General features: G+C 43.8%; 1 pseudogene; it reads right to left on the bottom strand.

Annotated features, from left to right (window-relative positions):
* Positions 1 to 229: 229 nt before the first annotated feature.
* On the bottom strand, positions 230 to 26,045 carry LOC123158233 (proteasome subunit beta type-6-like; annotated as a pseudogene).

Here is a 26,045-nt window from a genome sequence, read left to right as displayed (position 1 = left end):
ACTTCCCAAAACAATGTCATGCATTAACTCAATCAAATCAAATCTTAAGAAAATCTCAATGAAATACAAACTTATACTACTCATACCCAAATCAAATCTTGCCAGAACATCAACTATAGTCAAAATTAGCCGGACCATTTGGGACGTGTGCGTGTATTTTTTTTCATTTTTCTACTATGTTTTATTTTTTTGTTTCCTTTATTATGTTTCTTTGTTTATAACCAACATATTATTTTGTGCTCGGCATACTATTAGAATCGACACTTTCCTAAAACAAAACAAAACGAATCAGCACTTTCTCAAAACAACATCAAGCACTAACTCAATCAAACCAGATCTTAGCAAAATCTCAACTAAAACCAAACTTTCCTTGCCTTCCATTACTCATACCCAAATCAAATCAAATCTTATAAAAAATCAACTATAATCAATGTTGCCGACCCATTTGACGCGTGCACGTGTTTTTTCAAAGTTTTCCTTTTTGGTTTCCTTCTTTATTCATTTTTTCTGTGACCAACCTATTGTTTTGTGCTTGACATGTTATCAAACTCAACACAGACCTATATGCTATGATGAGTTGGTAGCGTCGCCTCTATTCCGGTTAAACCTCCACCACCATTTTTTTTAATCCCACTAATTTATTTAAACCAGCTTTTATCCCACTTATGTACTTAATCCGGTTTTACCTTCCAATTCTACACAAATAATGTAGATCAATCTTCGATATATTTAGTAATGTCGTATCAAAAGAAATCAATCTTACTAATCATTCTTTAAAGACCAGATCTACGGAAAGGAATCAATGTTGGTAAAATAACGCTACACTGATGGAAAGGAATCAATCACATGTCTATAATCTCTCTCTTTATTATTAAGGGCCATCTATTATTAAATGGCAATGCATACTAGTCCTCGTTGGTTCCCACAACTCCCATCGAATGAAGGGATACCCAACCGAATTTTTTTATTTTTCCCCTCCCCACTACTAGGAAAAACACTACCAGTAGCATGGTTTTTTTGCATACCAATAGTGTGGGTTCCCGCGCTACTGCTACGGCGCTACAGCTAATTTTTAGCAGTAGCGCGTTTTTTACCCCGCGCTATGGCTAAAATGTTAGTAGTAGCGCGTGTGCACCCGCGCTACTACTAACCTAAACCCACGCTACTACTAACCTAACTAATAGTAGCCCTCACTTTTGACCCACGCTACTACTAACAATTTAGGAATTAAAATAAAAATAAAAATTAGATGTAGTATTCATGAATGGTAATACGTCCAGTGCAAACCAAACCAACATCACGGAACCATCTCAAGATCCATTTAACATCAGACACAACATCACAGAACCATCTCAAGATCCATTTAACATCAGACACACACAACCATCATCGTAAGATGGGTACCTTCCCTAGTGGTCTACCACCAACCTAAACAAACCACTTCTCTAGATGTATCTACAAGGCTCGGAGTTCAGATGCCGGTGGACACGAATCCTTCCTCCCTCGGACGATGGCGTCGAGGTCCTCCACCTCAGCGACCTCCGGCGTCGAAATCACCTAGACGATCATCTGTGTGACGTGGCCACCGGGCTTCACGGCGAAGTAAGCCTCCGAGTGGTTGAATGGCACAACGCCACGGGGCCGCGCTAGTCAGCATCAATCACCTCTGCGCCCACGTCGGGAAAGTGAAAACTTGTTAGTACGCAAAGCATCAAGTCAATGAAATAGTACTATTAACAAATTCGAACTAAAGCCACGCCACTTATTTTGGGACGTAGGAAGTATGTCCTAGCACTTCTTTTTTAACCGGAAAAGATCTACTGATACTCTGAAGTTCCTCAGAAGAAACTAAATAACGTACCTCAGCTTCTTCCTGGGTCATACCCTCTTTCCATTGATGATCCATCAACCCATACATGTAACTAGAACCAGATCCTGAAAAAGGACAGCAATAACATAGAAGTGTGAGAATCTGCACCTGGCATAGCATACACTAAAGCTGGATTAACACAACTATATGCTCGGTGTTTCTCAGCACTAAGTGCAGCCAAATTGCATTAAACCAGGATAAGAAGTGTGATTATAACCCAGTGTGTTTTACGAACCACAAGCAAGTAAGTGAGTACAAGCCTGCCAGATTGCACCAGGTTTGTTGCAAACAAGTGCTAGAAGCTACTCAAGGATGTAAATTCAAGTATAGGCAAGGAATGCTCCACCTCTACTGGGGAAAACTTACCTCCAATTGCGAATGGCTGCCTCAAGATTGTTCCACCAAGAGGGACCGAGTAAATTTGCCCCCCCCCCCTCATATTTATCCCATCCACCGACTATCATCCAGCTTGCAACATGCTCTAGGCGTTGATAACAAATATGAGAAATGACATGATGTGTATAAAGAAGGCAAACAAACATTAAGCGCCATCAACATTCTTGTGATGACAAGACATACCTTGTTCTGATAGGCCAGCAACCTAACTAAGTTGGATGCAACTTTCACGGTAGCTGGTTGCCCAAGTTGAATTTTGTACAAGGAGGACAAATCTAACATCAGCTAACTTGCAAATCAAACATTCAACTGACTACAATCATATTGACAACTGAAATTTAAGTTCTATTTAATTTATTCAGGGCCATCCTACTCTGATTTAGGAGCAAAAAACTGTATTTTGCACCTTTTTCGGGCCAGGATCGAGAAGTGGAAGTCATAAAAAAAGAGTACTTACATGTGTTCATGAAGAAAATAGCGCACATAATCTGAAATAATTTGTCTATCAGCAGCCTGCAAGATAACATGCTACATGTGAGACATATGAACAGAGAATGGGATATCTGACTACCAAAAATTAACACAGACGATGAAAACTAATGGTGATGTGATAACTCAAGAGTTCCACTCTTCCACAAGACAAGCAATGTTGGAAGCAACGAACAAATTGCGGCATGAGAAAGCAAAACACAAACTCTTGTCTTGCTAGCTTTTGTTATTTTGTTTATTATCAACACCAGCAACCAAACATACCCTACTCATTGATTTAGGGAATAATCATTAAGAAGTAAAAGTAAGATTAAGTTATGAAATAGACTAACTGAATGATTGAAAGGATCGAGAAGCGGTGTCTAGAGGGGGGTGATTAGAGACTAAGTGAAAAAGTTGCGGTTTTTAATTTCTTTAAGTTGAAGTGGAGTTTTGGCACAAGTTTAACAATCACAATACATATCAAGCAAGCATGCAAAGAGTATATGAGCAGCGGAAAGTAAAGCATGCAACTTGCAAGAATGTAAAGGGATGGGATTTGGAGTGTGCAAACGCAATTGGAGACACGGGTGTTTTTGTCGTGGTTCCGATAGGTGGTGCTATCGTACATCCACGTTGATGGAGACTTCCACCCACGAAGGGTAATGGCTGTGCGAGTCCACGGAGGGCTCCACCCACGAAGGGTCCACGAAGAAGCAACCTTGTCTATCCCACCATGGCCGTCGCCCACGAAGGACTTGCCTAACTAGGGTAGATCTCATGAAGTAGGCGATCTCCTTGCCCTTACAAACTCCTTGGTTCAACTCCACAATCATGTCGGAGGCTCCCAAGTGACACCTAGCCAATCTAGGAGACACCACTCTCCAAGAAGTAATAAATGGTGTGTTGATGATGAACTCCTTGCTCTTGTGCTTCAAATGATAGTCTCCCCAACACTCAACTCTCTCACACAGGATTTGGATTTGGTGGAAAGAAGATTAGAGTGGAAAGCAACTTGGGGAAGGCTAGAGATCAAGATTCATATGGTAGGATTGGAATATCTTGGTCTCAACACATGAGTAGGTGGTTCTCTCTCAGAAAATGAATGCTGGAAGTGTAGGCACGTTCTGATGGCTCTCTACATGAATGAAGAGTGGGTGGAGGGGTATATATAGCCTCCACACAAAATCTAACCGTTACACACAACTTACCAATCTCGGTGCGACTGAATCGTGAAACTCGTTCGGACCGATTTAGCAAATAATGTGACTGTTAGGATTTTCGGTGGGACCAACATGCAACTCGGTAGGACCGATATGGTTAGGGTTAGGGCATAACGTAAACTCGGTGAGACCGATTACTCAAACTCGGTGAGACCGATTTTGATAATAATCTAACCCGAGAGTTGGTCAGGCAAACTCGGTGGGACCGATTCGCTCATCTCGGTTGGACCGAAATGTTACGAAAAGGAACAGAGAGTTTGCATTGTAATCTCGGTAGGACCAATTACACAAACTCAGTGGGACCGATTTTGGTAATGGACATACACAGAGAGATTACAATCTCATCTCGGTGAGACCGAGATCCCTATCGGTGAGACCGATTTGCCTAGGTTTTGTGGTAGTGGCTATGACATCTGAACTCGATGGCGCCGGATAGAAAGAATCGGTGGGGCCGAGTTGGACTTTTGGTTTGGGTGATATGTGGATATGAGAAAGTAGTTGATGGCTTTGTAGCATATCATTAAGCACTTTGAGCAAGCAAGCCATTAAGCAACACCTCATCCCCTCTTGATTGTATTGTATTTTCCTATAGACTCAATGTGATCTTGGATCACTAAAATAGAAAATGTAGACTCTTGTGCTTGGAGCTTGAGCCAATCCTTTGTCCTTAGCATCTTGAAGGGGTTCCACATCCTCTAGTCCATGCCACTTCATTGTTGAACTTATCTAAAACATACTAGGTAAAAGTGTTAGTCCAAGAGGAGATATGTTGACATTAATTACCAAAATCACCCAAGGAGCACTTGTGCTTTCAATCTCCCCCTTTTTGGTAATTGATGACAACATACATCAAAGCTTTAGATAAACATATAGAGAACAACAAGTAAAGCTTTGGAAAGACATGTAACATGCATAGGCTCCCCCTACATGTATGCAATCATGTAAATATGAAATATAGGAGCATGTGAATGCATAAACATGACAGAGTAGGCAATGTGTTATATGTATCTTGGCTATATGCATCAGAGCAAAAGATGTGAGTATGGGAAATGTACCTTCATGCTTATGAGTCCTTCTTGCAAACAGTATGTACATCAGCAAGAATTCCTCATACACATGACTGTGATGCATATACTTACCTTGTGGTCTTGAGTTGGCTTAGGATGAAATGAACCTGCGTAAACAAGGTTAGATAACACAGATGCACCTACTAGCCAGAGCAAACAAAAGAAACCACAAGAGTACCAATACTGGGATGACATGTAGAGTGAGTACTAAGTACCACATAGAATATAGACATGTCCCCAAAGGTAAAGATGTGCAATGAATTCAAGGATTTCCTTCCCTTAGATGTCTTTCTCCCCCTGAATCTAGCATGGGATACTGGGAGAAGATAGGGAATAGAGAAACCAGAGCTCAAACCGAATAAATAGAGCTAATGCACACAAACAAATATGAACATGTCTTTCCCCTCTTGAAGACATGTGACTTCTCTCCTCTTGAACACCAAGCATCTGGGGTCCTTGATGATTACTCTCTCTCCCCTTGAGTATTCTCTCCCCCTATAGATATGATTAAGCTTTGATGTGATCTCTCTATCCCCCTTTGACATCAATTTCCAAGAAGGGTTCTTTTGGATCTTTGTCACGAATGGGTTTGGTCCTAGAGTCACAGAACAGAGCAGCAAGTTGAATGTGATGCTGGTAGAGGACAAGATTCATTGAGTGGAGCTGGATCAAGAAGAATGCAGAAACAAGTGGTAAAATGTCTTTCCTGCTGTGAAATCGGTGACTCCGAGTTTTATGCTTCGGTTGCATCGAAAAGTTTCGGTTGGACCAAAGGCAATGGACCAGTGTGACCAAATTCATCACAGATAAAACACTTGTCACCTCAGCTCACTAGACAAGTAAGATCTCACAAGGATTTGCAAGGAATTAACTGAAAGATTTGCAATGAATTGGATGCAGAGAATGCAGAACAAATAGAAAAGAAAATAAATCTAGATGAAGTTTTTTTTGAAAGGGGAAACAAATATGCATGAAACAAATGCAAGAACAGAAAAGAAAGACACGAGAGAACTTCATCTAGAATTGGTCAGCGACAAAGTTACCTATGTTAGAGTATATTGACTTAGGAGTCAAGTGAGATCACTTGATCATGGGTCATACTCATCGTTTAAGCTCAAAATGGGGTTACCATTTTTTGTTTAAGCATCTTGATGTATTCACATCTTGTCGAGTTGCTTTGACTCATGGCTTGGAGTAAAGCTTCTCTAAGATGGAATAACATACCTTGGGTGGTGGTGTTGATCGTGATCATGTAGTTGAACTTATGTGGGTTACTCAAGGTTGATGTAGCTCATCAAGAGTTGGGAGCACCATTTGGAATTTGAGTTCATCTACCTACATGGGTTAGTTTTTGCAAGGAAGAGCACTTGTGTATCCAAAATGACAATCATGAATTTCAATAATAAATTTGTCAAAGGATGTGTTTGAGTGGTTTTGTGCTTCCTTGTCTTCAATCACCATTGTGTAGAGACTTGGTGATGTAGAGATTGCTCAAGATGTGAGTGAGTTGCAATCTCATAGATTTAGATTCATCCAAGTACCTACATGGGTTAGATAACATGCAAGGTGCAAATATATCCAAGACATAAGATAGTCATCATAAGAGAAATATAAGGGATTAGTCATAGGTTCATGTCTTGCATGTACCAAATGGAGTTCCTACTCCAAGTTTGAAGCATCAATGATGTTCAATTCACCTCTTAACCTGCAAAACACTTTCTCATCAAGTGGTTTAGAGAAAATATCCGCTAATTGCTTATTGGTGCGAACATGTTTAAGATTAATGTCCCCTTTGGTAACATGATCTCGAATGAAATGATGACGAACTTCAATATGCTTAGTTCGAGAATGTTGCATGGGATTGTGAGCAATCTTGATAGCACTTTCATTGTCACAAAGTAATGGAACATGTTTCACATATATCCCATACTCTTTAAGAGTTTGGGTCATCCAAATTAATTGAGCACAACATGAACCAGCGGCAATGTTGTTGACACCAGATTTTGGCATGACATAAAAAGAAAATGGGATGGCTTCGAGTGAGAGGGACTTCAGCATGGAAAGTTTCACATCGCCGAGAGGAACAACTTTGATGTTTAAGTCATAGCCATCCGACCTCATCTCTATGACCGAAGTTGTGCTCAAAGTACTAGATTTTATATTCAGAACACTGTTCGGCTGATTAAGCTCCCAAGACTGCCTCTTATGGAAGAATTATCTACACGAATTGTCTTCGTCTCGTCGAAACGATCTATTTTGATATAAAGATCGTCGCAATCCGAGGTCGTATGCAAAAGTTAGAGCCCGCGCAACGAGACCCTCCAGCGAGCAAAATATGACGCCCGGAACCAGACACATATGTGGGTGTGTGTGATAAGATGCGTGAATAATTTGCTGTTTTGCACGAGCGATTTAACCCTCGGGATGACCTCTAATGAAAAACCGTTCAACATGAAAGATGTTCGTCTCGTCGAAACGGTCAAGATTGCTTTTGGACTCGTTTCCATCCGAGGTTATTTGCCATCACAAAAAGGACCAGCAAGGTACAGTCAGTTTAAACCGAACATTTTTGGAAAGTTCAGATAAAACTAGTCCGAATTTGACTAGGGTTTTGGACGTGAATTGATACAATTTTCTTGTAAGGAAAGCCTAGATGAATCCTTTTCTTGTACGGGAAGTCCATCCGCCTCTTATATATGTTGGGGGTGACGGCCGATTGAACAACACACAATCGAACAAATCAATCTACTACTTTTTCGTGTTCATCTACTTTTTGTCTCTCCCTTGTATCTTTCTTCTCGTTCTTCGCTTGTTCTTCATGCTGGAGGGATGCGGATCCACGAGGCTCTAGGGGCGAGCGAATCAACCTGGAGTAGCCCATAGCCGCCGCGAGCCCTGACGGGGTCCCTCCCGGGCAAGCGAGGCTTCGGGTCTACAAAAGCGCCCGCCGACTGTCTTGCGTATCGCGCTGTCGGTCGGGTCTCCTTCGACGTGAGCTGCGGTGCATCACCTCCGGCGTCGAGGGTACACGGTGGCATGTTTGTGTGTCAACACACTTTTTGGCGACTCCACTAGGGACGAAGCTTCGAACGGTCTCCGACCCGTTCTTGCTACAAAGAGATCGTCAGGGTTTGCAGTCTAAAGGTAATATGAATACCCAATCCCTTTATGTAGATGCAAATAATTCATATGGTGTTACTAGATCGTTCAATGAGTATACTCTATCGGCCAACCCTAGTTTTTTCAATCATGCAACTAACTACGTGCAAGGGCCGATTCAAAGTAATTTATATATTTCAACTTCTTATGATATTAGTAACATGCACCATATGTATCCCAACTCACATGCATCGGCAACCCAACAAATTCATATGCCGATGAGCAACATGATGAGTTCGATTAATCAATTTGAAACACCCCAAGTTAGAATTTCAAATGCCATGCAAGAAAGTGTTTCACCCTTTTATTCATCGGCAACTATTGTGCAATATAGTAATCCAACTATGCCGATGAATGAGAGAATTGGCCATGCTACTAGTGGCTATTCGGCCAGTTACTCTCAACCGTCATATGCTACACCTCATGTTAGTAATTCTTCGGCACCATACACAACTGTAGATGCTCATAATTCGGCTTCACACCTTCCTGATTATAGCCGAATGAATGTAAATTTTACAGGAGCGGTTGTGCCCAATATTGTAGAAGATGAGGTAGTGGTGGCTGCATTGAAGAGTTTAGCTCAAAATAAGAGGATTAGTGCTCTTTGCCTTGAACAACATGAAAAGGGGCTATTTCCTGATTATGTCGCAATAAAAGCTAGAGTTTTGCAAGAAGATGAATCTTTGCCAATTGATAAAATTGGCGAGCAAAAGTATGGTCCTACAACAATGCATATGCCTTCACCTAGTACTACATCATATTATACACCCCCTACACAATTGCAAAATTTCGGCAACACCCGTGTGTCATTGCCGAAAGAATCTAAAAGCATTGGGGGGCAATCATATCCGGAGTGAGCTGAAATTGAGAAAAAGCTTAAAGCTAATTTTGCCGCTCGCCGTCAGAAACAAATAGAAAAAGAATTGGCTCAGATAAAAGAAGCATTGCCAATTGGTAGTATCAATGAAAAGAAGGATGATTCGGAACATGAAAGTGCTTCGGTTGAAAAAGCCGAATCAAGTAGTATATATTTTGAATCCATCAAATCCAACGAGGCAAGCATTATTGAGAAAGGGCATGGAAAGCATAGGAAAACAATGGTGCTTGATTTTTCTGAAGTTAATGGAACCTACTTCCTGCCCTATGAGTTCCGTGCCGTAGAAATTGACAAGCTTCAAGGACAAGAACAAGTAGCCGAACAAAGTTCGGCCGACAAAAATCTTCAAAGCAATGATGCACGGATTCAAGAAAAAGATGATGACAAGGTGTTGGGGAGCCATCCAAAGATGGAGCAAGATGTTCTTCAAATGGGACCACTAGCATGCTCTCCCAACATATTTGAAGAGGTATGAATAGCGAGTAATTTACCTATTTTCAGATTGGGTCACAACTTCATTATTGATGCATCTATAAGAAATATTCTCATAAATAATTTTGAAAGACCAATGAAGAAGGGTAATTTACTTGTTAGCAGTAAAATTGTTATGGAACATATCCGTCAACCCATTGCGCCATTTATAAAGACCGATAATGACTTATTGTTACAGCCAAAGCTTTTCCCGTTGCTTTCTCTAAAGTTCATATCTAGTTGGGTAGCTTTGCTTATTTCTTACTTGGCTTACACTTGGTCTCAACTGAGACATGTATGTTCTAAATATCTTCGTTTCAGAAATTTAAAGCCAAGGTTAAATTCTATTGAGAAAACCGATGCTAATATAATATCTTATCCAAAGACATCGGAGATAGAGTGGAAAACACAATGCATAGCCGAATGGGGAGATTCAAAATCTGAACCATTCGTTTGCTTATCTCCAAAGCCGTTCAAACAGCAAGATCGGCTGGGAAACAAGAAATATACCTTCAATTCAAGCATGTGTGATAAAATATTTGATTTGTTGCTGAAAAATAATTACATTACAATTCTTGATCACCATGTTAAGCCATCAATCCAAGGACGAATGTATTGTAAGTTGCATGATTCGTCCAAGCATAATTTTGAGGATTGCAACATGTTTCGTCAAATAGTTAAATCGGCCATTGAAAAAGGACGATTGAAGTTTGTTGAAACACCAAGAGATGACCAGTCTATTCCGATTGGTCCCGATGGCAAAAAGTTTTTGCATCGGCTACTTCAAGCCGATCCATTTAAAGAGAAGGTAAAAACTGCAGGTGATGGAATCAAGCTTTCAAGTAAAGAAGTTGTTGAAGAGCATAATGAACATAATCTTGAGGGCAAGAATTCCATCGACGCTACAATGGAGACGCCAAGGACTGGGGGCAGTGAGCAAATCCAATGATCGACGAAAGCAAACCAAAAGAAAATAAAGGCCGAAATAAGCGCAAGTGTAAGAGATCAAAAATCGCCTTCGCTGAACTATTGGATAAATATCAAAAGAAGAGTGAAGAGAAGAATGCTTATCGGCCAAATCATGCAAAGAAACCAAGATCACCCCCAAGGCGCAAATATGAGGATCGGTATTGGCAAAGTGATAGTTTTAATGCAACATATTCATATCCTTATTTTGGGACGCCAATGCCAGTGTCGTGGATGCCTCCCTATGCTCATATAGATCCATATTCATCATGGGACAGGTATGATACAAGGGCACATTCTCCATCTTATTTTAGACCATCTCATCAATACTATGCAGCTCCAAGAAGATCAACATTTGAACAATCACGCATCAAAGACCGTTTCAATCATAAGGAATCAGTCCAGAGCTCAAGGAAGAAGAAAGAGGTGGTAAAGCAAGTTTACCGCGTGAAAAGAGATGGTCGTAAGTGTGCTACTTCAGATTTGATCTCAAATAACAAAGAGCCAATTAAAGTGTTGACATTGGCTACAAAAGGCAATGAGGCAAGTCAATCAAGTGCCAAATCTGATGGGAAGAAGTTGAGAGTGCACAAGGTAAAACAAGAATTGCCATTACTTCAAACTAAATCGCAGCCGGGGTGCCCACTCGACTTCTCATATTGGCAAAAAAAGAAGTTGCAAAAGCTTAGTGCATAAGAGCTGAGAAAGAGGAACATGGTATGGGTTCCCAAGAGGATCAATCAAAACAAAAACAATGTGTATGCTTCAATTGCAACAAGTACAATAAAAGTGAAGAAAGAGAAGGATGGAAGCAACAAACAATTAAGCCGAAGGTGTGCATCACAACATCAAAATCTTCGGTTAGCACATCATCCATTTTATTCAACAATGCCATTGATGTCTTTGCCATGGAATTCATCCACAGGTATGATCAGTTACCCTCCATGGACTTATTTTGATCCATGGATGCAACATAATTTTCTATATGATGACAGAGTATTACCAAATCACTATACATTTGGTTAGTTACATTTTTGTTGCTAAGACAAAGGGGCCGAAATATTTTATTGCTATTTTATTTGTTTATTTCGGCTATACATGTTTTAATGGATGAATTTTACATGAACCTCATGGTAATGGCGATACTTAACTAACGTCCTAAGAAACTATCTGATCATGGCCGGTGTGGAATTCTAACATCGTCCTTAGTTCAATTGGAACCGAGACAAGGTACATGTTAAGTGATATTAGCCTTGTCTCTCTAGTACTATGGAGATTATATTTTGATGGTTCAATTTGTAGCAATGGCCAAAGTGTTGGTGTTGTTTATTTATCTCCATATGGAGCTAGTTTGTGAAGCCTCATGCCGCTTAAGATATTTTTGCACAATGATCAAAGACGAATATGCATTGTTATTCGGTCTAGAGATGTTACTTGCTATAGGTGTTACACATATTGAGGCTTATGGTGATTCATTATTAGTAGTGCAACAAATATCCAAAGTCTTTCAATGTTTCGACGAATCACTTAATGTTTATCTTGATAAATGTCTAGATATAATTTCTACTTTGGATTATTTTAGCATTGCTCATATATCTAGACATGACAATTGGAAAGCAAATGAGTTGGCACAGCAAGCATCCGGCTATCATGTTGATCGTGGCATGTTTATTATTTCTGAAAAGCCGATGTCTAGTCTTGCCAACATAGGGGAGGCCGAACCAGAGCCCACCGTTTCGGCCACTAATGAAATATTCCATGCAGGAGGAAATCAAGACTGGAGGAAACCCATTGTTGATTATTTGTGTGATCCTAGTAGAAGGGTGGACAGGGCTGTTCGGCATATGGCTTTTAAATACACAATGAGAGATGATGGTCTCTATCGTCGAACGGTTGATGATGTTCTTCTAAAGTGCCTGGACGAAGACCAAGCGAGAGTTGCTATGGGGGATGTCCATGAAGGTATTTGTGGCACTCATCAGTTGGCTCCCAAGATGAAATGGTTGCTGCGACGTGCTGGATTTTATTGGTCGACTATGATTAATGATTGCTTCAGATATTACAAAGGGTGTGAAGCTTGACAAAAATTTGGTGATATTCAGTTGGCTCCTGCTGCTATGTTACATCCCATTATCAAGCCGTGGCCTTTCAGAGGATGGGGTTTAGACTTTATTGGACAAATTCATCCGTCTTCCTCAAAGGGGCATCGGTTCGTATTGGTGGAAACCGATTATTTCACTAAATGGTCAGAAGCAGTACCTCTCAAGAACATGAGACATGCAGAGGTAATTAAATTCATAACCGAGCACATTATTCATAGATTCGACATTCCTCAAACGTTGACTACAGATCAAGGCTCATCTTTTATGTCACACCAAGTCAGAGAATTTGCCGAATCTTACAACATAAAATTTCTCAATTCCTCTCCATATTATGCCCAAGCCAATGGACAAGCTGAGTCCAGCAATAAAATTTTAATCAAACTCATCAAGAAGAAGATTGAGGATAATCCAAGGAGATGGCATGAGTTGTTGTCTGAGGCTTTGTGGGCACATAGGGTCTCAAGGCATGGTGCTACGAAGGTGACTCCATATGAGCTAGTATATGGCCAAGCAAAATGATTTATCGGCAGTAGACTTTTATAACTTAATGATGGACAACATTGACGAAGTTGCCGATAAATGTTTGGCTGCTTTGAGGGCTATAGAGAGAGACAAGTTGAGGGTGGCAAGAGCTTACGATAAGAAAGTTAAGTTGAAGAATTTTCAAGTTGGTGATCTCGTCTGGAAAGTGATTCTGCCGATTGGTTCAAGAGATAAAAAATTCGGGAAGTGGTCTCCAAGTTGGGAAGGTCCTTTTAGGATTACAAGAATAGTTCCCGAAAACTCATATTTGGTGGAATCTGTACAAGGGGCATTGTTACCTCGAGCTCTCAATGGCAAGTACTTGAAGAAATACCACCCGAGTGTGTGGCAAAAAGCCTAAAGAGGCAATGGCTGATACATAATTATCGCCCTAAGAAAAATAAATGGCCGATGGAGTGTTGACATCGTCCTTAGAACAAACACCGTGCATATTATTTTTCGGCATGCAAGCTTTGCCGAAAAATAGGGGGGCATGTGTTGACACCAGATTTTGGCATGACATAAAAAGAAAATGGGATGGCTTCGAGTGAGAGGGATTTCAGCATGGAAATTTCACATCACCGAGAGGAACAACTTTGATGTTTAAGTCATAGCCATCCGACCTCATCTCTAAGGCCGAAGTTGTGCTCAAAGTACTGGATTTTTTATTCAGAACACTGTTTGGCTGATTAAGCCCCCAAGACGGCCTCGTATGGAAGAATTATCTATACGAATTGTCTTCGCCTCGTTGAAACGATCGATTTTGATATAAAGATCGTCGCAATCCGAGATTGTATGCAAAAGTTAGAGCCCGCACAATGAGACCCTCCAGCGAGCAAAATATGACGCCCGGAACCACACACATATGTGGGTGTGTCTGATGAGATGCGTGAATAATTTGCTGTTTTGCACGAGCGATTTGACCCTCGGGATGACCTCTAATGAAGAAACATTCAACATGAAAGATGTTTGTCTCGTCGAAACGGTCAAGATTGCTCTTGGACTCGTTTCCATCCGAGGTTGTTTGCCATCACAAAAAGGACCAGCAAGGTACAATCAGTTTAAACCGAACAGTTTTGGAAAGTTCGGATAAAACTAGTCCGAATTTGACTAGGGTTTTGGACGTGAATTGATGTAATTTTCTTGTAAGGAAAGCCTAGATGAATCCTTTTCTTGTACGGGAAGTCCAGCCGCCTCTTATATATGTTGGGGGTGACGGCCGATTGAACAACACACACTCGAACAAATCAATCTACTATTTTTTCGTGTTCATCTACTTTTTGTCTCTCCCTTGTATCTTTCTTCTCATTCTTTGTTTGTTCTTCATGCTGGAGGGCTGCGGATCCATGAGGCTCTAGGGGCGAGCGAATCGACCTGGAGCAGCCCATAGCCGCCGCGAGCCCTGACGGGGTCCCTCCCGGGCAAGCGGGGCTTCGGGTCTACAAAAGCGCCCGCCAACTGTCTTGCGTATCACGCTGTTGGTCGGGTCTCCTTCGACGTGAGCTGCGGTGCATCACCCCCGGCGTCGAGGGTACACGGTGACGTGTTCGTGTGTCAACAAATGTATTCCCCTTCGGCGGTGGATAAGGATACCGAGTTCTGTTTCTTGGAAGACCAAGACACAAGAGATCTACCAAGAAATTGAGAAGTACCCGAAGTGGACTTTCTATCAACCTTGTCACTGGCATAGTCCGAGTCGGAGTAGCCAAAAAGATTGAAAGAGGCCTGTCGGTGTCAAAACTGGCGGATCTCGGGTAGGGGGTCCCGAACTGTGCGTCTAGGCGGATGGTAACAGGAGACAAGGGACACGATGTTTTACCCAGGTTCGGGCCCTCTTGATGGAGGTAAAACCCTACGTCCTGCTTGATTTATATTGATATTGTGGATGTTTACAAGAGTGGATCTACCACGAGATCAAGGAGTCTAAATCCTAGAAGCTAGCCTATGGTATGATTGTAATGGTTGTTGTTGTCCTACGGACTAGAGCCATCTGGTTTATATAGACACCGAAGAGGGCTAGGGTTACATAGAGTCGGTTACAATGGTAGGAGATCTACGTATCCGTATTGCCAAGCTTGCCTTCCACGCCAAGGAAAGTCCCATCCGGACATGGGACGAAGTCTTCAATCTTGTATCTTCATAGTCTTGGAGTCCGATCGATGATGATAGTCCGGCCGATGATAGTTCGGCCGATGATGGTAGTCCGGCTATCCGGACACCCCCTAATCCGGGACTCCCTCAGTAGCCTCCGAGCCAGGCTTCAATGACGATAAGTCTAGCGTGTGTGTAGTCTTCGGCGTTGCAAGGCGGGTTCTCCTTCAAGTTCTACGTACCTGCTGAACAGTGTCCGGCTTCCTCATCAATGTTGCGCGTCTTGGCTTCTACGCCCAATAATGGCCTTCTTCCACGCGTCGCGCGAATGTGAAAAGCCAGGGTGTCTTTTATTTTACCCCCTAGTTGTGCGAATAATCTGCCTATAAGGGAGGCAAGAATCCAGATCCAAATCACCATCTTCCTCCCGCAAATACTAATCGGAGCGCTTTCGACCAAGAATCCATTCCATCATGGACCATCAACGCGGCTCCTCTTCTCGCGCTCCCATCCCTTTGCCAGGAGATTGGAGGAGATGCTCTGTTCCGCACAACGAGCTGGTGAAGCTCCAAGCGGGGGGATATCTCCCTCCGGCCTTTATGGTTCTGGTTCGAGCCGGGCTGGCCACCTACAAAGGTGGGAAGCAAGCGGAGGTTACCCCAAGTCCCAACAAAGGGGAGCGGGTATGCTTCGTCCCCTATCTGATAAGGGGGCTCAGATTTCCTGTACATCCATTTCTCCGCGGGCTCCTGGAGTTCTACGGACTCCAGCTTCATCACCTCACGCCCGCCTCAATCCTGCATATTGCGGGTTACGTAGCTCTTTGCGAGCTATTCCTGGGCGTCGAGCCCCATTTCGCGCTGTGGAAGAGGTTGTTCTGCCTTGTACCCCACTCTCACGAGGGGTCCATATATCAAGTGGGCGGCGCCGAAATTGGCGTATTGCCGGGACCGGATATCCATCCGGAACCCCTAAGAAGGCATCCGAAGACTGGCCTTCGGGATGGTTTTATATAGAAGACGCTCCGCTGCCGGACCCTGTTCGGATCGGCCTCCCGGAGTTCAGCAATGCTCCTCTGAAGAAACGCCTTAGTTGGCGGCCGCGGAGCCCCCAACTGGAGGAAGACAAGAGCGTCCATTATTTGATGGGCCGAATAAGGTTACTGGCCCATTCCGGGTTGACCATGATTGGAGTCATGGCAACATGCATTATGCGGGGGGTGCAGCCACTACAATACAGGGGCCACCCCATGTGGGATTTCAACGGGGAGGACGATGCCACCCGTCATGGCCGTAAAGGGCCGGATTTGGTCGAAGACCTGGTGAGGATCATGCCCGGCTTGTATAAGGGGGAGAAGGAGGATTTCCTTCGGACGAACCCGTTAAATGGGTTCTCCATGAATAATCCCCGGCCTTGGGTAAGCGAACACTCTGCGTGCCCGACCCATGCTTTTTGAAACTTAAGTTTTTTATATTGTGTTCTTCTTTCGACGCAGGAACTGCGCCAGATCGTGGAGGACATGCTAAGTCCAGCTCCGCAACCCGAGGATCCAGAGAGATCCCAGAATCCGGCCTCCGAAGAGGATCCGGACATAAAGGTGGAGCTAATCGACGGGGTGTTCCACCAGCTCAGCATGGACAATGCTTTAGTCGCCATCACGGCCGACTATCCCGGACTATATCCGGCTTCCCAGGTGATTGCGACCGAAGTCCTGACACCGTCATTCCTTCCTTGTTTATTTCTGACCACCGTATATGATGGCGCCGTGCAGGAGGCGCCCCTAGGGCGAGAAGCCGAGCCCGCGGTGGCTGACCAACAAAGGCCAGTCCGGACCAGTAGGCGGAAGAGGAGCACGGCGCGGACTGAAACGTCGCCGCAAAGGTGTAGCTCACAATTCATTATTTAGAGCAACGTTCCTAGGAAGCGTTTGAGTGCTCATGACTTTTGTAGGGAAAAAAGCGCCCGTCGGACTGTGGGCGTGGAGGTTGCCAATCCAACATCTACCAGCCAGGCTCCAGCACCTGGTCTAGAGGGGTAGGCGAGCGCAAGGCGCGAGCCGGACGTTCCTCCGACGGAGGATGCCGACAGACTGTCCGCCAGGTGTATCTCCGAAGTCCGGCAGTGGCAGCATCCGTCCACTCGAAGTGTTTGGTGTGCCTGAGGAGGCGATAGAGGGGCAATGCCTTTTCTCCTAGGCGGGAGATAAAGCGGCTGAGAGCCGCCACGCATCCAGTCAATTTCTGGATCTGTTTGAGGTTTTTTGGAATATCCAACTGCAATAGGGCTCGGATTTTGGCCGGATTTGCTTCAATTCCTCTACCGGATACAATGAAGCCCAAGAGCTTTCCGGCTGGTACGCCGAAAACGCATTTTTCCGGATTCAGCTTGATGTCATATGCTCGGAGGTTGTCAACTGTGACCCTCAAGTCGTCTACTAGAGTTTCAACGTGTTTGGTTTTGACGACTACGTCGTCTACATATGCCTCTACTGTTTTGCCGATCTGGGTAGCCAGACATGTCTGAATCATGCGCTGATATGTTGCGCCGGCGTTTTTAAGTCCGAAGGGCATCGTGTTGAAGCAGAATGGTCCATATGGAGTAATGAACACCGTTGCTGCTTGATCTGCTTCTGCCATCTTGATTTGATGATAGCCGGAGTATGCGTCCAGGAAGCACAATGAATCGTGCCCTGTAGTGGCATCGATGATTTGATCGATGCGGGGGAGGGGGAAGGGATCCTTTGGGTAGGCTTTATTTAGGTCTTTGAAATCAACACATAGGCGCCAGGATCTGTCCTTCTTTGGTACCATTACCAGGTTTGCTAGCCAATCCGGATGTTTGATGTCTCTGATGAATCCGGCTTCCAATAGTTTGGCTAGTTCTTCTCCCATTGCCTGTCTTTTGGGTTCGGAAAATCGTCGAAGAGCCTGTTTGACTGGCTTGAACCCTTTTAGGATGTTTAGGCTATGCTCTGCCAGCCTGCGAGGGATTCCTGGCATATCTGAAGGATGCCAGGCGAAAATGTCCCAATTTTCCCGAAGGAATTCTCGTAGCGCGGCGTCTACATCAGGGTTCAACTGTGCCCCGATGGAGGCCATCTTTGTCGGGTCCGTTGGGTGGACCTGGAATTTTATAATTTTGTCCGCTGGTTTAAAGGAGGTGGATTTGGATCTCTTATCGAGTATCACGTCGTCTCTGTGCACCGTAGCGCGCAGCGCGGTGAGTTCCTCTGCCGCTAGGGCTTCAGATAGTGCCTCCAGGGCTAATGCGGCTGTTTTGTTTTCGGCGCGGAGTGCTATGTCCGGATCACTAACGAGAGTGATTATCCCGACGGGCCCACGCATTTTGAGCTTCATGTACCCGTAATGGGGTACGGCTTGGAAAATTGTGAACGCCTCTCGTCCTAATATAGCGTGGTATCCGCTGCTGAGCGGGGCCACTTGGAACGTGATTTCTTCGGACCTGTAATTGTCCGGCGAGCCGAACACCACATCGAGTGTGATTTTTCCGGTGCAGCATGCTTCCTGGCTAGGGATTATTCCTCTGAAGGTTGTGCTGCTTCGCTCAATGCGGCTCCAGTCTATTTCCATTTTTTGAAGAGTTTCCTCGTAAATGAGGTTCAATCCGCTGCCGCCATCCATGAGTACCTTGGTAAGTCGAAAGCCGTCCACTATTGGACTGAGGACCAATGCGGCTGGTGCTCGGGCTGTTTGGAATTTAGGTTCGTCGCTGGCGTTGAAGGTGATGGCCGCGTCGCTCCAAGGATTTGTTGTTGCTACTTGGTAGACTTCGGCAAGGCTGTGGATCGTTCGTTTCCACATATTGTTTGATGCGAAAGTCTCGAAGACGGTTGATACCGTACCGGTATTGTTGGTGTGGTTTCGCAGGGCTAGAAGCTCCTCGCCACTTTTGGCCACCTGCCGTAATATCCAACATGCACGAAGGCTATGTGTTGGGGTGGCGCCCTTGGTACTGTGAATTGTACAGGGTTTGCTGAGCCATCCCTCCAGTACGGTTCCGTTCCCTTTAAGGGGCTTCTGTTTTTTGGTTCTTGTACTTGGTGCCTGAGTGTAATGCACCCTTTTGTTGCGGACTGGGGCTATGTTCGGGGCCGGATTATCCCAAAACCTATCTTCGGTTTTCCGGAAACTTTCTATGGCACAGTACTTTCGCACTATGGATGCCAAGTCGGCGAAACGCGTGATTTCACGATGGCTGACGGCGTTCAAGATTCCCCTGTTCGTGCAATTGTTGCAAAAGATCGAGATTGCATTTTCCTCTCGGTAGTCCTTTATCTGGTCCATGACCAGGAGGAATCTGGCCCAGTAATGATGTACTGTTTCGGCTGGCTCTTGCCGGATTAGAGATAGATCGCATATATCTGGACGGGCGGGCCTAATTGAGTCCGGGACCCTGCCCATCTCGAGGCTCAAGGGCCGAGAAGTTTCCGAATTTGGAAGCTTGGAAAGTGGAACGTTGTCCAACGAGTCCGGTCCGATGCCTGACTTTATGTTTAGTGCTTGATCGGAATCCGCTCCTCCGCGGGAATCCGACATGGAGGGTTCGGTAGCCCGGACACGGCTAGTTTTCAATATGGGAGAAGGATCGTCGCGATGTTCCTCTACCACCGTGACGTGGTGGGTAACCTGGGGAGAGTTAATCTCTCTCAGATCGGTTTTAAGCTCGATCCGATTGTAGTATGTAGCGACTCCCAGGGCGGCGATCCGGTCCAAGAGTTCGTTTACAGACGAGAGCTCTGCTGGATCTAACTGCTCGGCGAATTCCGAGTTGACGTGAATATTGCTCTCGATGACACGAGAGGTCATCGTTGAAGCGGTGGCCGGACAGGCGGTCATAAGAAAACCTCATAGCCGGATAGTTTGGCCGGCGGCCAAGGCTCCATCGGCGAAGATGCCGTCCTTGAAGACGGGAAGAGGCATCCTTCCTATCGGTGACGGCACAGAGGAACTCTCGATGAAAGCACCAATGTCGGTGTCAAAACCGGCGGATCTCGGGTAGGGGGTCCCGAACTATGCGTCTAGGCGGATGGTAACAGGAGACAAGGGACACGATGTTTTACCCAGGTTCGGGCCCTCTTGATGGAGGTAAAACCCTACGTCCTGCTTGATTGATATTGATATTGTGGATGTTTACAAGAGTGGATCTACCACGAGATCAAGGAGGCTAAACCCTAGAAGCTAGCCTATGGTATGATTGTAATGGTTGTTGTTGTCCTACGGACTAGAGCCATCCGGTTTATATAGACACCGGAGAGGGCTAGGGTTACATAGAGTCGGTTACAATGGTAGGAGATCTACGTATCCGTATCGCCAAGCTTGCCTTCCACGCCAAGGAAAGTCCCATCCGGACACGGGACGAAGTCTTCAATCTTGTATCTTCATAGTCTTGGAGTCCGGTCGATGATGATAGTTCGGCCGATGATAGTTCGGCCGATGATGGTAGTCCGGCTATCCGGACACCCCCTAATCCGGGACTCCCTCAAGGCCCTCTTTGGATACCAAATGCCAAAATTTGGTGTATGAATTAAGTATCTCACTATCCTTTTCACGACCTTAAGATGACATTCTTTAGGAGCCGCTTGATATCGTGCACACATGCACACACTTAGCATAATATTGGGACGTGAGGCACATAGATATAACAATGAACCAATCATAGAGCGATAAACCTTTTGATCAACCGGTTCACCAACTTTGGTCAAATCAAGATGTCCACTAGTAGGCATGGGTGTAGTCATACCTTTGCATTCTTGCATATTGAACTTCTTGAATAAGTCCTTGATGTACTTTGTTTGAGAGACAAAGGTACCTTCCTTAGTTTGCTTGATTTGCAAACCAAGAAAGAATTTGAGTTCACTCATCATAGACATCTCAAACTTCTCTGACATTAGCTTTCCAAACTTCTCACTAAAGTGAGGGTTGGTTGAACCAAATATAATATCATCAACATAGATTTGGCACACAAATAGTTCTCCGTTAACCCTTTTAGTAAAAAGAGTAGAATCATTTTTTCCAATTTTAAAGCCTTTTTCAATAAGGAACTTGGTCAAGCATTTATACCACGCTCTAGGAGCTTGTTTAAGACCGTAAAGAGCTTTGTGAAGTTTGTAAACATGATTAGGTTTCTTAGGATTGACAAATCTGGGAGGTTGCTTAACATAAACTTCCTCCTCTATTTCACCATTTAGAAAAGCACTTTTAATGTCCATTTGGTACAAGGTGATATCATGGTGATTAGCATAGGCAAGTAAGATGCGAATGGACTCAAGTCTAGCAACGGGGGCATATGTCTCACCATAGTCCATACTTTCGACTTGAGTGTAGCCTTGGGTGACGAGACGTGCTTTGTTGCGAACTACTTGTCCATCTTCATCTTGCTTGTTACAAAACACCCATTTGGTACCGATGATGTTGTGGTTGTTGTCGGGTTTCTCAACCAATGTCCAAACTTGATTTCTCTCAAAGTTGCGTAGCTCTTCATGCATGGCATTTATCCAATCCGGATCTTCCAAAGCTTCTTCAACCTTCATAGGTTCAATGCTAGAGATGAATGAATAGTGTTCACAAAAGTTAGCTAAACAAGTTTTAGATCGAGTGATTCTTCCGGTTTGGATATCATTGTAGATTTGCTCGACGGGATGGTCTTTAGCAACTCTTGCTCGAACTCGTGAAAGCTTTTGCTTGGATCTTGATGGAACATCTTCTTCATCTTGTTCTTCTTCTTCGCCTTCTTCATTGTTGACGTTGTCGTTCTCTTGTCGTGGTCGAGAAGGAGGTTGTTGACGTTCATCTTGGTGTACTTCCTCGTTCTCTTCATCTTGATGTGTCCCACTTGTGGATGCTTCCGTATCAACTCTTTGTTCACCTTGTCGTGAGGTGAAAGCTTCTACTTGGACGAACGAGGTACTCTCCTTCACCTCTGTTGGAAAAATCTTGCCAATAGACAAGTATTGGATTTCTTCCGAGGGGTCTTTGTCTCCTACATCAATTGGCAATTGCTCTACTTGCGAGCCGCTAGATTCATCAAACTTCACATCTACTGTCTCTTCAACCTTTCGGGTGAAATTATTGTAGACACGGTAAGTGTGAGAGTTTGAGCCATAACCAAGTAGGAAACCTTCATGAGACTTAGGGGCAAATTTAGAATGACGATGCTTATCAAGAATGTAGCACTTTGAGCCAAATACTCGAAAGTATCCAACTTGGGGTTTGTTACCGGTGAGGAGCTCGTATGTCGTCTTGCCGAGTAGCTTGTGAAGATACAAGTGATTTGTTGCGTGACAAGCTGTCTCAACCGCTTCCGCCCAAAAGTGCTTTGGCGTCTTGTACTCATCAAGCATCATTCTCGCCATTTCGATGAGCATCCGGTTCTTCCTCTCAACAACTCCATTTTGTTGAGGTGTGTACGTAGCCGAGAACTCATGTGAAATTCCTTCTTCATCAAGAAAGGTGTCCACATTTGCGTTCTTGAACTCCGTTTCGTTGTTGCTGCGAACCTTCTTGATCTTCACTTCAAATTGATTTTGGGCCTTCCTAGCGAAGTTTTTGAAGATCTTTTGGACATGCGATTTATCATCAAGAAAGAACACCCACGTAAATCGTGAAAAATCATCAACTATAACTAGACCAAAAGAATTTCCATCGAGACTTTTGTAGGCGTTGGGACCAAAAAGATCCATGTGAAGTAGCTCGAGTGGCCTCCTTGTGGTCATGATATTCTTCAAGGGATGCCTTCCTCCAACCTGTTTACCTGCTTGACAAGCACTGCAAAGTCTATCCTTATCAAATATGACATCATTAACACCAAGGATATGATTTCCTTTAATAAGCTTGTCAAGGTTTCGCATGCCCACATGACCTAATCGTCTATGCCACAACCAACCTTTAGAGGATTTAGCGATGAAGCAAGTTCTAGGTTGAACCTTTTTAGTGAAATCAACAATGTATAGATCACCTCTACGTATACCGGTAAAGACCATTTTATGATTATCTCTAGGAAACACTTGGCAATCTACTTCAGTAAATAGGACATTGAAACCAAAATCAGCAAGTCTAGATACTGAAAGTAAATTGTATCCAAGAGATTCAACGAGCATAACATTTTGAATGGAGCTATCATGTGAGATGGCCACCATACCGAGGCCAACCACCTTACCCTTTGAGTTGTCACCGAAAGTGACATACTTTCGAGGGCCGTCATTTCAGCAAGCTCATGAAACATATCTTTATCTCCAGTCATGTTATCGGTACATCCACTATCGAGAACCCATTCCTTTCCTCGTGCCATATATCCCTGAAGATTTGCTATAAGACCAAAATGTCTCATTGCATCATCAAGATTAAAGTCACTATCATCATCCTCATCATAGTATCCGTGCTCGTCATGTGGTCGATCAAATCCTAGAGAGGGTGATTCGTTAGAGTGAGTTTGACAATGATCTTCTTTATGAATTTTAATGGCTTTGGAAATAATATCACTAATAATTCCAACATCTCTTTTGGCATGCATGAGGTTTGTAAGCTCAAATAGACAATCACCAAACATAGGATCATTGAAATTCATCTTACTCAAGGCAAAAGACTTATGGAGAATTTCATCTAGACTTTTCAAGGAATAATTTGGAAAACATTCCTCAAGAAATTTCCATATAGTGTAGGCACACTCAAGAGTAGGCAAACATCCAATCAAGTTTCTAGGCAAGCCCCTAGTGATAAGATTAACAGTTCTGAGATTGTAGATCATGTCAATTGACTCATCAAGAGTAGGATGCATAGGATCAACATCAGGTGCACAAGGGCTAGCAATGTACTTGTTCAAATGATATTCATTGAAAATCACAAGCATCTCATTTTTCCACTCATGAAAGTACTCTCCATCAAGTATAGGCACTCTATGTCTAAGACTCACCAAAGTAGACTCATCCAGCTTCCTCCAATGGTGTTTAAACCAAAGCAATGGAGACCAAAACTCTGATACCAATTGAAAGGATCGAGAAGAGGTGTCAAGAGGGGGGGGGTGATTAGACACTAAGTGAAAAAGTTGCAGTTTTTAATTTCTTTAAGTGGAAGTGGAGTTTTGGCACAAGTTTAACAATCACAATACATATCAAGCAAGCATGCAAAGAGTATATGAGCAGCAGAAAGTAAAGCATGCAACTTGCAAGAATGTAAAGGGATGGGATTTGGAGTGTGCAAACGCAATTGGAGACACGGATATTTTTGTCGTGGTTCTGATAGGTGGTGCTATCGTACATCCACGTTGATGGAGACTTCAACCCATGAAGGGTAACGGCTGCGCGAGTCCATGGAGGGATCCACCCACGAAGGGTCCAGTCCACAAAGAAGCAACCTTGTCTATCCCACCATGGTCGTCGCCCACGAAGGACTTGCCTCACTAGGGTAGATCTTCATGAAGTAGGCGATCTCCTTGCCCTTACAAACTCCTTGGTTCAACTCCACAATCTTGTCGGAGGCTCCCAAGTGACACCTAGCCAATCTAGGAGACACCACTCTCCAAGAAGTAACAAATGGTGTGTTGATGATGAACTCATTGCTCTTGTGCTTCAAATGATAGTCTCCCCAACACTCAACTCTCTCTCACAGGATTTGGATTTGGTGGAAAGAAGATTTGAGTGGAAAACAACTTGGGGAAGGCTAGAGATCAAGATTCATATGGTAGGAATGGAATATCTTGGTCTCAACACATGAGTAGGTGGTTCTCTCTCAGAAAATGAATGGTGGAAGTGTAGGCACGTTCTGATGGCTCTCTACACGAATGAAGAGTGGGTAGAGGGGTATATATAGCCTCCACACAAAATCTAACCGTTACACACAACTTACCAATCTCGGTGGGACCGAATCGTGAAACTCAGTCGGACCGATTTAGCAAATAATGTGACCGTTAGGATTTTTGGTGGGACCGACATGCAACTCGGTAGGACCGGTATGGTTAGGGTTAGGGCATAACGTAATCTCAGTGAGACCGATTACTCAAACTCGGTGAGACCGGTTTTGGTAATAAGCTAACCAGAGAGTTGGTCAGGAAAACTCGGTGGGACCGATTCGCTAATCTCGGTTGGACCAAAATGGTACGAAGAGGAACAGAGAGTTTGCATTGTAATCTCGGTAGGACCGATTACACAAACTCCGTGGGACCGATTTTGGTAATGGACATACACAGAGAGATTACAATCCCATCTCGGTGAGACCGATTTGCCTAGGGTTTGTGGCAGTGGCTATGACATCTGAACTCGGTGGCACCGGATAGAAAGAATCGGTGGGGCCGAGTTGGACTTTTGGTTTGGGTCATATGTGGATATGAGAAAGTAGTTGATGGCTTTGGAGCATATCACTAAGCACTTTGAGCAAGCAAGCCATTAAGAAATACCTCATCCCCTCTTGATAGTATTGGCTTTTCCTATAGACTCAATGTGATCTTGGATCACTAAAATAGAAAATGTAGAGTCTTGTGCTTGGAGCTTGAGCCAATCCTTTATCCTTAGCATCTTGAAGGGGTTTCACATCCTCTAGTCCATGCCACTTCATTGTTGAACTTATCTGAAACATACTAGGTAAAAGTGTTAGTCCAACAGGAGATATGTTGACATTAATTACCAAAATCACCCAGGGAGCACTTGTGCTTTCAATGATGCATCCTCAAACAACTTAATATCACAATAAAATGTGATAAACAACATGAGAATGTGCTCAATCTTCTGCAGAAATATAAAACACTTACAGATCTAGAGCGGCAGACGTAGACATTATCTGTGGGCTGACTGATCTTGTCTGAAGCACGGTTTGCCACATACAT

Source organism: Triticum aestivum, chromosome 7B (genome assembly GCF_018294505.1).
Source record: "Triticum aestivum cultivar Chinese Spring chromosome 7B, IWGSC CS RefSeq v2.1, whole genome shotgun sequence".
Taxonomy (NCBI): domain Eukaryota; kingdom Viridiplantae; phylum Streptophyta; class Magnoliopsida; order Poales; family Poaceae; genus Triticum; species Triticum aestivum.
This window is presented reverse-complemented; position numbering and strand designations above follow the sequence as displayed.